The sequence below is a fragment of the Danio rerio genome, chromosome 10 (genome assembly GCF_052040795.2).
Source record: "Danio rerio strain M-AB ecotype USA chromosome 10, GRCz13ab, whole genome shotgun sequence".
Classification (NCBI taxonomy): Eukaryota; Metazoa; Chordata; class Actinopteri; order Cypriniformes; family Danionidae; genus Danio; species Danio rerio.
The window spans coordinates 14,899,680-14,920,189 of record NC_141030.1 but is presented as its reverse complement, the minus strand read 5'-3'; the positions used below and the strand labels follow the sequence as shown (position 1 = coordinate 14,920,189).

The 20,510-nt window shown below is 37.1% G+C and overlaps 1 protein-coding gene across 1 annotated transcript in view; it reads right to left on the bottom strand.

Annotated features, from left to right (window-relative positions):
• Nucleotides 1–20,510, bottom strand: part of lpar1 (lysophosphatidic acid receptor 1) — a 129,366-nt gene that overhangs the window by 74,867 nt on the left and 33,989 nt on the right. The window contains exon 2 of the mRNA XM_087268986.1: nucleotides 19,518–19,621. The gene's annotated coding sequence lies outside the window, so the exon portion shown is untranslated. The remainder of the gene's footprint in view (nucleotides 1–19,517; nucleotides 19,622–20,510) is intronic.

Sequence of the window (20,510 nt, the reverse complement as noted above, 5' to 3'; positions counted from 1 at the left end):
AAGCTAGGATCTTCAGTGGGGACTTCAGACCAAGCACCTGGTTCATAGGCGCTCACAGACATAGCGTTGTCTTCCTCAGCCTGAACGAGACCATTTCCTGTGCAACAGAGAGAGGGCGGGAACTCACGTCCACGTAGTAGAGGGCTGGGGGCTCCACTGGGTGATGGCTGCGCAGGCACACGGCTGGCGGCGGCTCATCAGCAGAACATCCAACAGGGACCGTTCTCTCTGCCCGTGGCTCAGGGGTGGCGAGCAGGGAAGAAACAGCTGTCATTGGCCCACCGTTGCGTGCAACGGCCAGCCTAGTGCAAAGGGTCTTGATTGGCAGGTCCTCACAGGATCGGCAATCAGACCCTTCCAATGCCGCTTTGGCATGGGTGAAGCCCAGACAAACTATGCATTCCAAGTGAGCATCGGGAAACTTGATGGGCCAACCGCATAACTGACATTGTCTAAGTAACATCTTTGCCAGAACGCAGGAGGGAATTTCTTTGTCTATTCACTCTTGGCGCGCAAATCAATGGCAATTGAGTTCGTAGCTTTAAATTAACAGGCTCCAGGTGAAGGAGAAAGATTCTGAGGTATGTTGGCGCCCATCACCGATTTTATAGTGGTCAAGCCTGCCTTTAGGATGAGTGCTTGGACGCCATTGGCTATTGCAAAGCAATAGAGTGATTCAATCAGACATCAGCATTCATCAGCATTTTCAGGGAAAGGGATTTCCCCCATATGTAATGTCGAAAGACCGACTTGATAGGGAACTCCCGTGCACATGCGCTTGATACAGAAAGTTCACACATTCACACACACACATAGACGCAGACAACATTCACAAACACATAGACGCACGCAATGGCAAACGCTCTTATAGAAGCCGCACCCCATTTTCACTCGTTACAGACACTTGTTAGATTTTATTTTAAAGAGCAGACAGGAGGTTGACTGAATGTTTACACAGCAGAACAGCACGTGCTTTTACGGGCATGACGTGGAGCTGATTTGCGAATCGCAGCGCATTATGACGATGACCAATCAGAGTCACTGAAGGGTGGGCCTTTTAGAGGAACTAGGAAATATGTCTTCTATAAGTCTTTTTTTTTTTAATTATTTATTTATTTATTTAATTTTTTTTTTTTGAAGCATATAACTGAAAAGCATACAGGATTATATGACTATATGATAACATATGTAACAGATATACAAAACTTAGTGATGCAGAACATACATTACACAAAAAAGTGTAACATATATATGAGGGGATCCATCATATTTAAGTTATTAGATTGTAAAGATATTTTTTCATTATTCATTTCATTATCATTATTATAGAGGTTTTTATAGCTTTCTTGTTTCTTGTAATTGAGGTCAAGGAATTATAAAATATTTTTAAATCTTTACAGAAAAAAAAATTAAAGGAGGGAGTAATAGAAATTACTTTTGCCTTGTGTATGTGAAACTATGTGTATGTGAAATAAATTCTACAGTGTAATCAGTCATTTGAGTGAGATTGAGGTTAGATTTCCTCTGAAGACGTAACATCTGACTTACAGCTGCACTTTACAGCTCTCCCTCTTTTATAAACTGTCAAGATTCAAGCCAACAGCACCAGTGTTTCTTCCTGCAGTAAACATTGTTAGATTGTCTGCTCAGCACATTCATAACATCAAAATGTCAAATGTCTCCTCAGTGGCCCGCGATGACCAGTGATTTGCCTTTTACTGAAAACAAATAATAAAGTTATTCATTCACTGCAAAAAGATAAAAACCAACACATACATATTTAGGCTCCTATCATACACTCGGTACAATAAGGCACAAGGCGTGTTTCTATGACGTGTTGCTATTTTCAGACCATTATTTTCCCGTTTTCCACCACGTTGTTTAAATAGCAAATCCATTTGCACCACTTTGTATACTCATGGGTGTTTAGGTCTAGATAAGTGGTGTGTTAAGGCGCATCATTGGTGCAGTGCCATTTTGAGGCACTAAAATAGACTGCTCAATAGACCAGCTGAGAGAAGGTCTAAAGTCCAGCGCAGAGCGTGTTAGTTGTGTCTTGCTTACACATTGCTTAATACACAGGGGATGTACAGCAATTTGCTGATACACAGACATGCCTTCTTCATCTCGGGGGGGCTTTTTCCGTTTATTCAGCACAATTTGCTTTTGTATATTGTTATTATTAGCAGTAGTATTATTTATTATATGCATACTGATATTTGTTTTATACAAAAAAAAAAATAAAATAAAAAATAGATTAGCCCTTCTGTCAGGTTTTGGACCATAAAGATGATAGCATGTGTGTTTGTATATAGCATCTGTATGAGGTGACTGCAGTGTTTGTGTTGTCACAACAACTATGGAGAGTTTTTAAGATGGATGAGAGACTTGTGGTTGCTGTTTTAAGTTTTTTTTAGCCCCTCACGTCCTCTACGCTCAATTAATTCTGCACAATTGATTACTCCCAGAATATTAAAATCAACTGTAGGTGGTAGAGCATATCTGGCACCTAAACTCTGAAACAGCCATCCTAGCACAGTTCGGGAAGCAGACACACTCCGACTGTTTAAAACTAGATTAAAGACACATCTCTTTGCATTAGCATACACATAAAACACAAATGTTGTTGAAATCCAAATCTTCTAAAGATTTAGAAGAGTTAGTCTGCATTTTTAGGGCAACCGGAACCGGGTACACTTCCAAAAAAATTATTAGAATTTGAACGGCATCAGTGCTTATGTTAGTCTTTTATTTATTGCCAAGGTTTCCATAATCCTGGACCAGGCCATATCCTGAGCAGTTGTTGTGGTGGTCATGGAAGAGTGGAGAGAATGAAACCAGCCGGTGGCTTCTCCCATCTGTAGCTTCTCCATGATGTACGTCCAGCGCTCTCCGGTGCTTTGATGGATTTGCTCTTCAGTGTTTAAACTTTGGGTAACGCAGTGGCGTAGTAGGAAGTGCTGTCGACTCAAAGCAAGAAGGTTGCTGGTTCGAGCCTCAGCTGGGTCAGTTGGCGTTTCTGAGTGGAGTTTGCATGTTCTCCCTGTGTTTGTGTGGGTTTCCTCCGGGTGCTCCGGTTCCTCCACAGTCCAAAGACATGCCATACAGGTGAATTTGGTAGGCTAAATTGTCCATAGCATTTGAGTGTGCATGGATGTTTCTCAGAGATGGGTTGCAGCTAAAAGAGCATCCGCTGCATAAAACATATGCTGGATAAGTTGGCGGTTCATTCCGCTGTGGCGACCCCAGATTAATAAAGGGACTAAGACGAAAAGAAAATGAATGAATGAATAAATGAATGAATGAATGAATGTTTAAACTTTTAGCAGTAATTATTAAACCACACTGAACTGAACTAAACAGAACTTCAACACTGAAAACTGTTTTGACACTGTTTTAATTTACTATAATCTTAAATGTGAAGCTGCTTTGACACAATCTACATTGTTAAAGCGCTATAGAAATAAAAATAAATTGAATTATCTGGTGCTGTATGACTTAGAAATCTTGATTATCACAATAATGTCAAATTTTAAAATTCTATCAATATCAACAGCAACACTCTCACACAATACCCTGCAGATTCAGTTATTGATAGTGACAGAAAAATGCACAGCGCTTTTTTTTTCTCGTCAACAAAAAAGGCAGTGTGGTGTGCCTTGCGTTTTTGAAACATAAAATCATGTTCGGTGTGGTCCCTTAAAAAGCCATTGTTTATACAGTCAAAACATACCAGGTGCCCTCAGGGGGGGCAAAGGACAGCAAGACCCTCATTCCACCACCACACAGCCAGCTCACAAGATGGCCGCCACCAGATCCTCCAGAGCTGCCAGACCCTCCAGAGCCGCCAGATCCTACAGAGCTGCCAGATCCTCCAGAGTTGGCAAATCCTCTGTCACCAGTGCTATCAGAGCTGCCAGAGCCGCTGCCAGAGCCACTGCTGCCACAGCTGCATGCTTACACTCCTGAGCTTCCTGAATGGCCGCCACCTGAGATTCCTGAATGGCCACTGCCTGAGCTTCCTGAATGGCCACTGCCTGAGCTTCCCGAATGGCTGCCGCCACCTCAGTTCAATGAATAGCTGCCAGAGCCATATGATTTCCCAGAGCCGTGTGACCTCCCAGAGTCTCCTGACCCAGTGGGGTTTAAAGAACTGCCAGTGCATCCTGAACCTAGGCCTCCTGACCCACTCTGGCCATTCTTGACCATCGCTTGCCTGACCATTCTAATAAACCTGCATGTGGATCCTCACCTCTCTTGTCAGTGTCACACCCACAAGTTACAGCATGATTTAAATGGCCGACATGGCCAGATATTTAGCATGCCAAATATCTTACGGGTTTGGGCAAATCATCTGCGATTCCCTGAGATCGTGGCTTTGATAGTTCACACTGTGTGATTGTTACTCGCATGAACAAGCAGCGATTTGCCTGTGATTACAGACTTTTGTCTGCGATTTCTCAAAAAATGTCAGCGAATCAAAAATCATGCTGTGAACTCGGCATTAGGCAGCAAGCAAGTCTTGGGCCAAATATCAAATGCATTATTTGGACCAGATGTTAAAAATGTATATGTGGGCCATGTAATCTTGATCCACTTTTAAAATACATTTAAAATATTTTTGACAAAAGAAAAAATTCTACCAATCAGGTACACCCATGTCTCGCCTTGGTGCATTTATCAAATTCATTGCAGTAGCGACTATAATAAGTAGACTTGGTCCAGATATAGCTCATGTTTGGTCCTTTTTTTGATATAGCTCATGTTTGGTCCTTGTCTGGAATTCAATTCAATTCACCTTTATTTATATAGCACTTTTACAATGTAGATTGTGTCAAAACAGCTTCACATAAAAGATCATAGTAAATTGGAACAGTGTAGTTCAGTATTTACTATATAGGTTCAGTTCAGCTTAGTTCAGTGTGGTTTAATAATCACTACTGAGGGTCTAAACACTGAAGAGCAAATACATCGATGCATAGCTTTACTAATTCCAAACCATGCAAGCTAGTGGCAATAGCGGAGAGGGAAAAAACTTCACCAATTGGCGAAAGTGAAGAGAAAAAACTAGACTCAGTTGGGCACGACCATTTCAGTTTCTCCGCTGACCAAACGTCTTGTGCAGAGCTGCAGCCATGGGATCATTTTGTCGCTGCTCTTGGATCGAATCAGTGACTCTGCATAGTCCGAGGGCCTCGGGAAGAGTATACCCATGTGGAAATTGAGACTAAAGAAAATAATTAGTGTAGCTGCAGTTCATAGTGTGTGTAAACCTGCTGAGTGATGCAGGTTTTATGCTTTACTAAACAGTTAGGTCTTTAATTTAGTTTTGAAGTGGGAGAGTGTGTCTGAGCCTCAAATGTTATCAGGAAGGCTATTCCAAAGTTTAGAAGCCTCAAATGAAAAGGCTCGACCTCCTTTATTCAACTTTGCTATTCTAGGTACTACCAGAAGCCCTGAGTTTTGAGATCTTAAAAAGCGAGTTGGATTATAGCGAGACAGAAGGTTGGTTAGATAAACAGGAGCTAGAAAATATATAAGACTTTACATGTAAGAAGCAATATCCTAAATCAAATACAAAACTTAACAGGCAGCCAGTGTAAGGAGGATAAAATTGGGGTGATATGATCATATTTTCTAGACCTGGTAAAAACTCTGGCAGCTGCATTTTGTACTAATTGAAGTTTGTTAATAGAGGGTGCTGAGCAGCCAGCAAACAGTTCATTACAATAGTCCAGGATAGAAATCATAAAAGGATGGACTAGGTACTTCGTACTGTATCTTAGCGATATTTCTCAGATGAAAGAAAGCAGTTTTGTGACATGGGATATAGGAATTTTCAAAAGGTAAATTGCTCTCTAATATGACACCTAGATCTTTTATAGTAGAGATGTTAAATTTGTATCTCTCTTATTGTAGATTGAGTTGCAAGATCTTCTGTGTACAGGATTTAGGCCCAATAAGTAATAATTCTGTTTTGTCTGAGTTTAAGAGAAGAAAATTTTTGGTCATCTACTCTTTAACATCTTTAATACACTCAGTTAGATTAGACAGTTCAGACATCTCATTAGGTTTAGTTGAAATATATAATTAAGTATCATCTGCGTATCAATGAAAGCTGATCCCATGTCTTCTAATAATGTCTCCCAGGGGTAGCATGTAAATTGTAAATAGCAAAGGGCCTAAAACTCATCCTTGAGGCTCCCCATACGGTTTCTGTACTGTGTGTTCTTGAACCTGTCTGAAAAAAGTAAAAAACTTTGTTTGTCTGCAGAAAGGAGCATGATCTTTTTTCTAGTATTTTAGACATAAATGGAAGATTTGAAATTGGCCTATAATTAGCTAAATTGCTGGGGTCCAGTTGCGGTTTCTTAATAATAGGCTTAATAACAGCTAGCTTGTAAGAATTTGAAACATGGCCTGAATATAAAGAAGAGTTGATAACGTTAAGAGGTTCTCCTATAGCAGGTAGCAATTCTTTCAGTAATTTTGTTGGAATTGAGTCCAACATACATTTAGCTGGTTTAGAGCTATTTATAATTTTATCTAGCTCTTCCTGTTCTATGATTTTGAAGCACAGCAGGTTATTTTGATTCAGTGAAATGTTTACTGGATATGGAGTATAAGGCGGTACAGAACTTTTAACATCTATTTTCTGTCTAAAGCCTTCTATTTACTAACGCATTATCAACATCCAAGTCCATGCTTGTTAACATTAGTTAATGCACCATGAGTTAACATGAACTAACAATGAACTACTGTATTTTTATTAACTAACGTTAACTAGCATGAACAAATACAGTAGTAAATGTATTGTTTATTGTTTGTTCATGTTAGTAAATGCATTAATTGACATTAACTAATAAACCTTATTGTAAAGTGTGACTGACTATTATACCATGGTGTAGTTTTATTCTCTCTAGATTTTTTATATTAATTTGATGGGTGTCACAGTATTTAGTCTGCTCGTAAAAATGGCATCCATACTGCTGGTTACTACATCAAGGTCATTTGCGTTTGCGGGTGTTTTTTGAAATATTGAAGCGGACCTGCTAAGTTCAGGCAAACACAGCTAATTAATAACACTTTAAAGACTGGATGTTATAGACACTAACCCAATTCCTGGGTTAATTTTTTAATTACATTAACAGGACCAAATTTTAATTTAAATAAATTAAGTTAATCCATATTTTACCCAATATGAGTTTAAATAATCCATAATTTAACTAAAATAACCCATAAAGTCAACTAAATAAATATAAAATAATAAAAAAAACTTATCATATTATCATGACAGCGCCAGCATTACAGCACCAGCATGACATTGAAATCACAGCCATGATTTCCTCATTCCTCCAGACATTACATAACTCAATTGGCTTCTTACTCCATTTTCTTCTTTTTATTTTTATTTTACAGTGGGAGTATTGACATTTCCAAACATTTGTATTTTTAAGGGAGTTGACAGTAGACCTGGAGCCTCTTGGCCGAACAGTTGGAACAAGAGTTCAGGACACAAACGCTGAGAGCGAGAGGAAACAGGAGGTCAAATGGCGGAGGGTTGGAAACCTTCCGGACTGCTGTCAGAGACTGATTAAATAAACCCGAGATACGGTGAAATGAAAGAGGACCTTTACTGAAGGCGTCTTTAAATGGTTTACTGGCATCTCTAGTAAACACACGCTCTTGCGAAGAACTGGGTCAAACAAGACTAATGAGTCGACTCCCACATGCTAGCTGTAATAAGTTTGTCAAGCGAAAAGACGTGACGCTAACAGCTCACAAACCAGACCTGCTGTCCATAAAACTGTCAATTCCGGCAAAACAGGTCTCTAGAAGCAGATAATAAGTGTGGTTGAATGCACTTCAGTTATTTGAGTTTGAAGTGAGAAGACATATGGCCAATAATGATAATCTGATTACAAGTTGTAAACGTTTTTATGCAGTTAAAAATAAATACAATTCAGTTGTAACTAATACTGACATTGTGAAAAAAATGTCTTTTATCACAATTAATTTTAAATTATTACCTTACTGTCACAAACACCAAGGCAATGTAAGGCAAAGCAAGTTTATTTTTATAGCACATTTCATACACAATGGTAATTCAAAATCATTCATTCATAAATTTTTTTTGTCAGCTTAGTCCCTTTATTAATCCTAGGGTCGCCACAGCAGAATTAACCGTCAAGTTATTCAGCACATTTTTATGCAGCGGATGCCCTTCCAACCTTTCTCTGGGAAACATCCACACACACTCATTCACACCTTTACACTACGGACAATTTAGCCTACCCAATTCACCTGTACCGCATGGCTTTGGACTGTGGGGGAAATTGGAGCACCTGGAGAAATCCCACGCGAATGCAGGAAGAACATGCAAACTCCACACAGAAATGCCAACTGACCCAGCGGAAGCTCGAACCAGTGACCTTCTTGCTGTGAGGTGACAGCACTACCCACTGCGCCACTGCGTCACCGATAATTCAAAGTGTTTTACATAAACATGAATAAAAGAAACAAGAATAAGAAAATAAAAACATCAAAGAATAAAACTGATTTACACAGATAAAAACAGATTTAAACATGTTTTAAAAGAATGAAAATGAAAAGAAAGACATAATAGTGCTACTGTCAGACGTAGCACAGTGCTCAATCAGTAAAGGCACAGCTGAACAGATGTGTTTTAAGCCTTGATTTGAATGTACCTAATGTTGGAGCACATATAATAACCAGTCATCTAGCATTTGCTGGTCATTGAAGAACTACAAATCTGTCACGGAAATATACTTCAAATCCCATCATGCACCTCACGCACACGAGTTCCAGTTCTCTCCCTGATCATGCATGCACACACACACACACACACACACACACACACACACACACACACACACACACACACACACACACACACACACACACACACACACACAGAGAGAGAGAGCTGGTAACATATTATGGTCTGGTTAGCTGTCATTCATATTCTTTTCGGCTTAGTCCTTTTATTAATCTGGGATCGCCACAGCAACTTATCGAGCACGGTTTTACACAGCGAATGCCCTTCCAGCCGCAACCCATCTCTGGGAAACATCCAGACACACTCATTTACACACATACACTACATGTATAAATGTAAACGGGGCATTAAAAGCGTTTTTTTTTTTTAGTCCTTGTGTAGAATTTGGTCACTTGAACCATGAAAAGAAACATGAACATGTTTGGTAATGATGAAGGCGGGTGTGTTGAGTCTCCAGTATTTTAGTATGTGTGTGCCCGCTTAGATATGTGTGTAGGTGCCGAGAATATAGTGTCAAACAGTCCTACACGATAATAATAGTTTGAATGCGGCGTTTACTCTAGTGTACTTCAATAATGCAGCTTTCTGCACATCTCACTCCGGTGAGAAAAAAAAAAAAAACGGTTACGTCACACCCACCCAACCGAGTGAAATGTGCATCACAGAGGCCAGCCTTACCAGGTGTATGCAAAGCACTTGATTTGCGGTTCAAATTCAATCCTGCTTCCAATCTTCAATGCTAATTTCACCCTCACGCTCCATCATCTCAACTCACAAGACAACTTTTTACCTCGACGAGCAATTTCGCCGCGATTTAAACTCCCGAGATCTCGTGACACCCTTAAAATTAAGAGTTAATTTTAGGGTTTCTTGCAGCCCATTGGCAGGATCGCTGCGGCCCACCGGTTGAGAATGCCTGTAGTAGGTGATCTGCTAAAATGCTAACCATTAGCATAATAGCTTTGAAAATGCAGTACCTCCCCTGCTGTCCAAAGCCATGCCTCCTGATATTATTAATGCACACCTTAAAGATGACAGTAGACAATCCACAAGATGTCATTAGCCAGTTAGAAAACTTTATAATACTACAGTTCCGAACAAAAAACTGTATTATATTTAGTACTTTTTCAGTAATGTGGCAAGCAAAACTTGTCATAATGTGTAATATTTCATGCATGCTGGTCTCACTCTCTTATGCACTTTATCCAAAAGCGATTACTGTACACTGTAAAAAAAAAATCGTAAAAAGGTCAAATGACTGGCAGCGACGGCTGCCAAACAAAAACAATAAACTTACGCTAAAATTTTTTTGTTGAAATAAAGTGCAAAAATTAATAAATCTACAGATTTTTTCATTAAAATGTTTACAGAAAAACAGTTATTTTACAGATATTGCCAAGAATATTACAATCAAATCCGTTCAATAAAGTTGCACACTAAGAGGTTTACAAAGAAACACTTCTATTTTACAGACTTTTCCCAGATTATTATGTGCCATCAAATATGTTTAATAAAGTTACAAAATACATGTTTTACAAAGAAACTGAAATTAAAAATAGTCACATCAATCTTTCTCTGGAAGATTTCAGTGGCTGAACAACAGTTTTGTGCATATAACCCATTTGTAATACAAAACAATTTACATAAGCTTTGCGTGTCTACACGTGACTACATGTGAATGCTTGAATGACGAATCTGTCTGCGTGAACAGTGGTGCACAGATGTACATATCTACATTTGTTGACAAACAGTTTGGGCTACTTATCAGAATTATGAAAATGATCGCCCTGACAAATTTTAATTGGGCAAAAATTTTTAGGTCTTATGCCTTACCCAGAGTTAGGCACAGTACGAAGTACCTAGTCCACCAAAAATACATAAGAATTTATTTAGATCATTTACTTTAATCATTACTATTGGAATGTAAAGAGACTTTCAACCAGCACAAAAAAATAATAATAATGATAATAATAAAATAAATAAAAAACTACTACACCTAACTATTTTTAACCTAACAAAAAACATTTTCAGTTCCTGTCTGGGTTGTGGGTAACACTTTACAATAACATTACATGCATGATGTGGGTAGCACGTTTGACTCACAGCAAGAAGGTTGTTGGCTTGAGCCTCAGCTGGGTCAGTTGGCATATTCTCCCCGTGTTCACTTGTGTTTCACCCAGGTGCTTTGGTTTCTCCCACAAGTCCAAAGGCATGAGGTACAGGTGAATTGGGTAGGCTAAATTGTCCATAGTGTATGTGTAAATGAGTGCATATAGATCTTTCCCAGTGATGGGTTGCAGCTGGAAGGGCATCTGCTGCGTAAAAACATATGCTGGATAAGTTGGCGGTTCATTCCGCTGTGGAGACCCCAGATTAATAAAGGGACTAACCCGAAAAGAAAATTAATTAATGAATGAATTAATTATTGATAAGCTAATGTATGCGCTAATCATGAATTAACTTTACAACATTCTTGTTTACACAAGTAATGTTTAGTTTACGTTTTAAAACATCATTATTCATGTACTATTATTGTAGTAAATGTTACCGGGTTGTGCAATTCTTAAGAATTAGCATTTCTAAAATAACAAATAATACATGTTTTCCCTTTTAAACATTCTTTGCAGGATTTGAGCTGTTCTCCATGAGGGTTATATGGAGCCATTGGGGTGACTCACGGAGCCTCTTTCTTAACAGATGTTTGTTATTGAGTCAGTGAGGTCAGTAATCACATTCTCACTGCATGTTAGCGATACCTCACCATGGGTGTGTCCTGAGGGTCACGGCAGGACTGGCGAATCCCTTTGAAGCCCATTGCAACTCCCAATCCCACCGTCTTGTCAGTTTACTTGCAGATTCAAAGGAATTTCTGAGTTAATACCTTCCATATAGGCACACATAAACTAGGGTGCTTCAATCTTACCGTTGTAACTCTTTCTGCTCTCGGTTGGGGAAAAAATCGAAGAGAGATGCTTGCTTGCAAAAAAACATAAAACAGGATCTTCAAAGGCATCTTAGGTCTGGAGCGTATTACCCCAAGTGTCTACATGGTTTTGATCAACCAATCAATTCACAAGCTGAGAAAACAGGTGCTATGCAGGCATCTAATATGTAAAATGTATTTACCATGTGTTGGTTTTGGGTGAAGCCTGATTCTTTTTAAGCAAAAACATACATATACACTATTTAATTACATAGTTATTTTACAATTATTACTATTGTTGGGCAGTAACATCACTACAAGTAGTGGTGCTACTAGCTTGAGTACATTTTTCAGTAGATTGGCAGTAGCGTTGCTACTTTCTAAATCAAATAGCTTTGCAGTAGCGAAGCTATCTTTTTAGTCAAATAGCGCAGTAGCATCCACACAAGGTACAATTACTAATCACGGATTAATAAGTAATGGCAGTGTCATTCACGGAGTTGTGAGGCCAGTGTCTAGCTGATGAAAGTAAATCTATATGATGGCGAGCATGATTATTTCATCTTCCTGTTTTATGGTGGTCGCCAACAAACTTTTTGGTGCGTTACTGCCATCTCTTGCCCTGGTCGGTGATGTCGCCAGCCAATTAGGATAACATGAGAAATTTGCTTGATGGAAAGATGACTGAGGGAGAGGAGTATATATATATATATATATATATATATATATATATATATATATATATATATATATATATATATACTACATTATGTAGTGTAATTAATTAATGAAGAGTTTTAAAAATACAATACAATTTAATGCTTATTAGTAAACATTTTAGTAAATATAGCTTATTAGTAAATGTTTTATAAGTTACTATAATATTTAACGTGTAACATTTGTTTAACATTTTTTGTTTGTTTATTGTATTTAATTTATTTATTTTTTGCTTAATTCCTTTATTAATTTGGGGTCTTTACAGCAGAATAAACCGCCAATTTATCCAGCATATGTCACTGGGAGACACTCATACACTCTCTCATTTACACACATACTGTACACTACAGCCAATTTAGCTTATTCAATTCACCTATAGCGCATGTCTTTGGACTTGTGGGGGATCGCGTCGCCCCAATACAGTAAATTATTTGCAGTAAATAATTGAACTGAACAAGCCTGCCTCATATCTTTCACTGAATTTTATTGATCACTAAGATATAATTGACTTGGATTTAAGTTGCTTCAATTTAAAATGAAAATTGGAAAAATAGCTTAAATGTAGCTAAGCAATTTTTGCCATGTATCTTTTAGCTTAGCTTGCTACATTTTTCAAGTAGCTTGCCCACCACTGATTATTACTGTTCAGATCAATTTGGGATTTTATGCTGGAGGTTGCAAACATCCCTGTAGTTGGGCTGATTTACCATGATATAATAGTAAAAATAGGAACTGTCTAACAACCAGCTCAGCTTACCATGAAACCAGACACTGTTTTTGCATAGTCAATAAATACCCATGTTTTATTAAGAGAATCCCATTTTACTTTAATTAAAGTGTGTGACATCATCATGTATAACCCAAGAGAAAATACAACCAACAATGTTAACTACTAAGTTTGTTGCTTCAGTATCTAAAATTACAAATGGAAAAGCATGGAAAAGCCATTATTTGAAACAAAAAAGCCCTGTTATTTGGAGGAAAACTTGGTGTAGTTTAACATGAGGAACCAATTAACCCCCCTCTTTACCCCCAACCCCCATACCCTACTCTACCTCTGTTTCGGCCATCCTGGAGAGAGAGCAGAGGAACTTGTTGGCAGCAGACAAAATCACCAGATTAACAGCAGCATTTTTGTATCATGGTTTGATAACAATAGCATACAAGTATTATATTTATTCATTTATTTTTCATATTTTTATTTGCTTATCTGGTAATCTCTGTAATCCTAACCCCTCACAAGTCTCTTATTTAAATAAATATTTTCTATAGGAAGCTTTACAAAATTACTCTGTAAAACCCAACAGTCAACTTTATCAAATGAAATGAGTGTTGTTAACTTAAATTTGACTGAAAGATAATTCTACTCAATTCTTAGCAATAATTAAATGGAGTAAGTTCACAGTACTCATATAGATTTAAGTTTTTAAGTTTTTTAACTTGGTTTGTAGCAATAAGTTTCCACAAACGGTTTGAGTTGCCTTAACTTATTGGGTTTTACAGTACACAGCTGGTTCGAGTTCTCTTCATTTATTGGGTTTTACTGTGCTCAAATTGCTTTGCTTACTCAAATAAGTTCACAATACTTATTAGGATTAGTTTGTTTTCTTTAAATGGTTTGTTGCAAGCAAACTTGGCAATAAAACTGTTTCTGATTATGATTTATTAGATTTTGTTAAAATCAGTAAATTCTTATATTATTATAATATTATTGCAATAATGTTGTATTTCATATAATGTTGTATAAAACTTGTGTATTGTTATATTAAAAAAGTATCTTACAGTGTATCTTACACTATTTTAATTCATTCATTCATTTATTCATTTTCCTTTGGCTTAGTCCCTTTATTTATCAATGGGGTCGCCTCTGCGGAATGAACCGCATCTTCTTCAGCATATGTTTTACACAGCGGATGCCCTTCCAGCTGCTTTCAGTACTAGGAAATATCTATACACACTCATTCACACACATACACTATGGCTAATTTAGTTCATTTAAATTACCTATAGAACATGTCTTTGAGCTGTGGGGGAAACCTGTGCACCCAGAGAAAACCCACGCCAATATGGGGAGAACATGCAAACTCCACACAGAAATGCCAACTGACACAGCCGGGACTCAAACCACTGACCTTCTTGCTCACTCAACTCATTAAATTATTTAAAATATAATTACACCACTTAAAATTTAAAAACTCTGCAGTTCAAGATAAAAACACATAACGTAATTAATTAATGTACTGCAGTTTGTACAATGCTCTCTAATGCATGAGGATGAATTCTGGATTCCATTTGTCAGTTTGACAAACAGGATTTCTAGTTTCTGGAGAATTCTTTCACGACACATTCCCATTCCAGACACGCATACCATCTAATCCATTCACGCAATAAAGGCCAGATCAAAGCAGCATGAATCAGTCACAGTGTCTTGCGTTTATACAAACCAGTTTTGGTACACCTCATCTTCAAAATTACAGATAAGATGATCAGATCCCTTATAATGATCCTTCACTTCAAAGCAAATCTTTATTAGTCTTTTTTAACAGCCTCATAGCACTTCATCGTTGTTTTACTGTATTCTTAATGCCAAGTCGAAGAAAAATGTTAAAAGCCTTTGCATGGGAACTGGAGTGTTTTGTATAAAATCACAAGCTCTTAACCCTTGGACATGTGTTATACAGATGGTTCAACACAACGTGCACTCCTTATAAAATTTATGAAAAAACAGAGTGACAAGAAAAAGTGGCCTGTAAGGGAGCTAAAATCCTTTTCTGTGGCAATCAATCCTAACAAGTTAAATTTCCTGACAGGAGGTTAGCCAAAACATTAGCTGCGTCATGTTTTTGCTCTGGTTTCTGGTTAAGTCTGTCAATTTCAGGCTGTGCTAACAGCTTGTAGCACTTTTTAGCTGTGTGAAACCCCACCCTGGTGTAAATGTATTGTGGTTAGCCTCATATGCGACTACATGGTAATCGACTTACAAGTTAACATCCAGTCTTGCTAAGCCAGACTTTTGATTGTCAGGATTAAACTTTGCCGCATAGTGGCTTTCATTTCAGGTAGTTGTAGGATCTCGCCTGGGGTTGTTGATAGAAGTGATACTAGCCTAGATGCTAACAAGACTTATTTATTTTATTTATTAAATTACCAATTCAGTTTTATTTATTATGTATTTATTTATGTAAATAAGTATTTCTTTATTTTATTTATTATGCATCACAGCAATACAGTGATTACAGAGTATTATTCATATTCTTTATTCAAATAGCTATTAAATACACTGTTAGACCTTACCAGGCTTTTTTACAGTAGAACACTGGCAACACTGTTGCCAGCTACTCACTGTAAAAGTTTGGTTACAGTAAGTAACTGGCAACAGTGTTGCCAGTTAATTACTGAAACTGAACCATTACAGTGAGTGGCTGGCAACAGTGTTGCCAATTGTTTACTGTAACCGAACCATTGCAGTGAGTAGCTGGCAACAGTGTTGCCAGTTAATTACTGTAAAAGAGCAGTAGTGGTAACTAACTGGAAACTGTGTACAGTTAATTACTGTACTGTAGTGTTACAACTCACAGCATTATACTGCATACACAATAGTATGTCAAGGTGTTACTAAAATTAATTAGTACTCTTACCTGTTATTAATTCTTTAAATTAATTAAGTTGTAAATTCTGACAAATTTATTTTATTGTTTTGGCAGCAAACAAATATAAAACAGAAAATGTATAACAAAATTAAGAAATCAGCAGATATAAATATCATCTTACATATTACTGAGAGCCACAGGTCTGCACAGCAAGGCTGCAGTCAAACTAATGTTTAAGCATGCAAAATTCTGTCATATGACTCTGCGAAAAGGAGTGGGATTAAACAAAATATTTAGAGATTGAAAAAGCAAGCAACTGGTCCATAATTTTTGTTCAGAGAGGTCATGGTTTGATCTTTGATTAGTCTCAAGCAATCACATGATGTGATTTCGCATTTCAGAGTTCTCCAAGCTTGAACTTTCCAATGCTGCAAACTGTAAAATTTGTCGCATGAGCATGCATTCCAGGTCTGCAGCATTCACATGCGTATGAATGGAAGGCTGTAGGGAGAAAAGTGCAGTGTGACCGGGACTTTAAGCTGTAACTCTAATTAAACACACCTGATAAAACTAATTAAAACTAATTAATGTTGAAGCAGGGTGGGAACTAAACTCTGCTGCCCTACAGTTCTCCAGTAACTTGGAGTTTGACCCCCATGGTATATAGCAGGGGTGCTCAATCCTGTTCCTGGAGATCTACGTTCCTGCAGATTTCAGTTGCTACCCATATCAAACACACCTGCCTGTAATTATCACGTGGTGTTCAGGTCCTAATTAATTGGTTTAGGTGTTTTTATATGGATAGCAACTGAAATCTGCAGGAAGGTATATCTCCAGGAACAGGATTAAGCACCCCTAGTATATAGCATGCTTTTAAAGCAACTGCTAACATTTATCACAATCACATATCCAATAAACACACACACACACACACACACACACACACACACACACACACACACACACACACACACACACACACACACACACACACACACACACACACACACACACACACACACACACACACACACACACACACACACACACACACACACACACACACACACACACACACACACACACACACACACACACACACACACACACACACACACACACACACACACACACACACACACACACACACACACACACACACACACACACACACACACACACACACACACACACACACACACACACACACACACACACACACACACACACACACACACACACACACACACACAAAGTGCTGCAGTGAAATGTGTTAGTCTCTCCTCAATGCTGACCATGCAAAAAAAAAAAAAAAACTGAACAGCAAAAAACACAAAATAATTATTTTAAATTTTAAAGTATTAAATAATTAAAAGCTCTGTCAAATCTCAAAAAGTTTAAAATAATTATAGAAAACAAAAATAAAGTTGGCAACACCGAAAAACCAAAGGATCCAATCTTTTATTGTTATAATTATCTCATGACAACAAACTTTTTTATTGTTTCTAATATAAAGTCATAGATGGAAACACAGCTCTGAAAAATACTTAGCAACAAACTCACAACCTGGGACCGGACAGGGGAGCTTTTGTGTGTGGATGGCTATATGTATTATGTTTTTGTGATTCCCTGTGATGATGTGCACATGTTACCTTACTGAGATGATGGAATTTAATTTTGGCTTAGTTGCCAGAAAGATACATACAACTGTTAGCATCTGTACATTATGGCAGTATGCAATATCCAATAAATACATATACTTAAACAAAAGTAATGTAAGAAGTTATATGAGGAGAGGCTAACTAGCTAACAATGTAGCTTTCAAGTACACAGTTCAAGATAACAACAATGTAGCTTTCAAGTTCACAGTTCAAGATAACAACAATATAACTTAAAACACAGCCTTATTTTATAAACCCTCAAAAACATTTGAACACATTTTACTTACTCATTTTAGACTCTTATTTAAAGCCTAATACATATCAGACTCAACATCTGAATTGATAGACAGAGAATAGAGCACACTCAGCAGTAAACAAATCAAACACCTGGCTCTCTTAAAGGGCCAGCATTTTCTGAAAACTCTTTCTAACACCTTTGTGTTTAGAATAAGACGGACAGCCTGTGGGAGTGTGTGGTGATGCCTAAATCATTGTTTTTTTTACAGTTATTTACTGCACAATCTACAGAGTAACAGTGCAGTTATACTAATTAAACACACCTGATCAAACTAAATCTAAAGGTAGTGTTTTGAAGCAGGGCTGGAACTAAATTCTACTAGGCTGTGGCCTTCCAGGAGTTTGACACCCCTGGTACATAGCATATTTTCAAAGCAACTGCCTACATTTATAACAGTTATGCACATATCGTTTAATAAAAACAATAAAAATATACTATAATATAAACTTCATCCATAGAAAAAATAAAATAAAATAAATAATCTGATTCTCATGTCGTTCCAAATCTGTAGTAATAATAAAAAACACAACAAATATCATGATTTATACATTTATTTAGGAAAGCCTTTATATTGTTAATGGCACTTTTACTTGCCAGTTTTTCAGACAAGTTCATTGAGTCTCTGCAAAAATGTATGTGCGTGTTGTTTAAGATATATATAATTTTTTAAATAACACATTTTTACTAGTTATTTAGCAAAATACTAATATTCAGTTGAAAGTGCAATTTAAAATCTTAACTATAGGTCAAACTAGGCAATTAAATTAGATTAATTATAGAAAAAGTAAACAAAGTTATAAAAATTATTGTGACAATTTCTTTGCTCTGTGTGAATATTTTTGCCTTTAAATGCATTTCGTCCATATCTTACACTTACCTTTTAATAAGCTCTGTGGCATTGGTTGACTCCTGATACTCAATGTTAAAAACATAAAAGGAACCAAAGAAAACACAGAGATAAAATAAATATAAAATAGCAACATAAAGCATCAGAGTAGATGGGGTAGTAATGGTTGAACAGTAATTTACCATTTATTATCACAGTAAATATTTGTAATGGCACATAGAATAAATTACTGTAATTTATTCTTTGCACTACAGAATTTCATACAAATCCTGCTCCTTTTACAGTAAAATACTGTTTCTTTTCATTACAGCTAAACACTGGCTATTTTACAGTTATTTACTGCATAATCTACAGTAAGGGTTAACAGTGTAGTATTTAGTTAACACCAATATTGATGTATCCCCAGATATATTTTATATATACCAAATTCTTAACTTAGGCTCGTTCCGAAAGCGTAGCCCTATATACATTTCTGGAGAGTGCCAAAGTAGTCCCAGGAGGTATTTTGTGTACAAATTTTTCTCTCAAGTGCCATTCACACTTGTTCTTCTCGCGTAAATCCACACAGGCCGCTGTTGACTGACTGACTTACCAACCGACTGATAACCCCACCCACCCCCTTCCCTAAACTCGATCAATAATGTTTTAAATAGCACCTATTATCCATTGTTTTTGTCTTACCTGCTTTCTGGAATTGTTCTTTGCCAGACTCAAACCCCGTGGCCATGGTCAACTCTTTTCTGCCTTTCAAGTCCGCCAATGTACACTGCGAGCCACTTGAAAAACTGGTAACAGAGAGAAAGGTAAGCGGTCAGCTGCTACCGCAAAACAGAATGTTGTCATACTGCCCCATATCATTCATTTTAAAGATGAAATGAAGCCATATGTACTTCTGGCTACATAATGCTCGATCTCAAGAAATGTGTATGGGGCTACTTTTTTCAGAATGAGCCTATGTTAAACTTTCTGGTCTGTCTAAAAAATACTTATGCCCTTGAGCCAATTTCTTCATTCCATAAGTACACTGTAAATTATATATATTCTCTCCTCATTTGTGTGGGTTTCCTCTGGGTGCTCCAGTTTCCCCCACAGTCCACATTCCGCTGTGATGACCCCAAACTAATAAAGGTACTAAGCCTAAAAGAAAATGAATGAATGAATATACAGTTAAAGTTAGAATTTTTTTTTTTAACATTTCCCAAATAATGCTTAACAGGGCAAGGAAATTTTTTACAGCATGTCTGATAGTATTTTTTCTTCTGGAAAAAGTCCTATTTGTTTTATTTTGGCTAGAATAAAAGCAGTTATTAATTTTCTAAACACCATTTTAAGGACAAAATTAGTATTCCTTTTAAGCAATTTTTTTTCCGACTGTCTACAGAACAAAACTTTGTTATACAATAACTTGCCTAATTAACCGATTTATTTTTATCTTTGCCATGATGACAGTAAATAATATTTGACTAGATATTTTTCAGAACACTTCTATACAGCTTAAAGTGACATTTAAAGGCTTAAATAGGTTAATTAGGTGAACTAGGCAGGTTAGGGTAATTAGGCAAGTTATTGTATAACAGTCGGAAAAAAAGAAGCTTGTACTGTAATGGAAAGTATTTTTTACTATAACTAATAAAAAAAGCATAAAAGTCACTTTTTCAACACCATGTTCAAGAT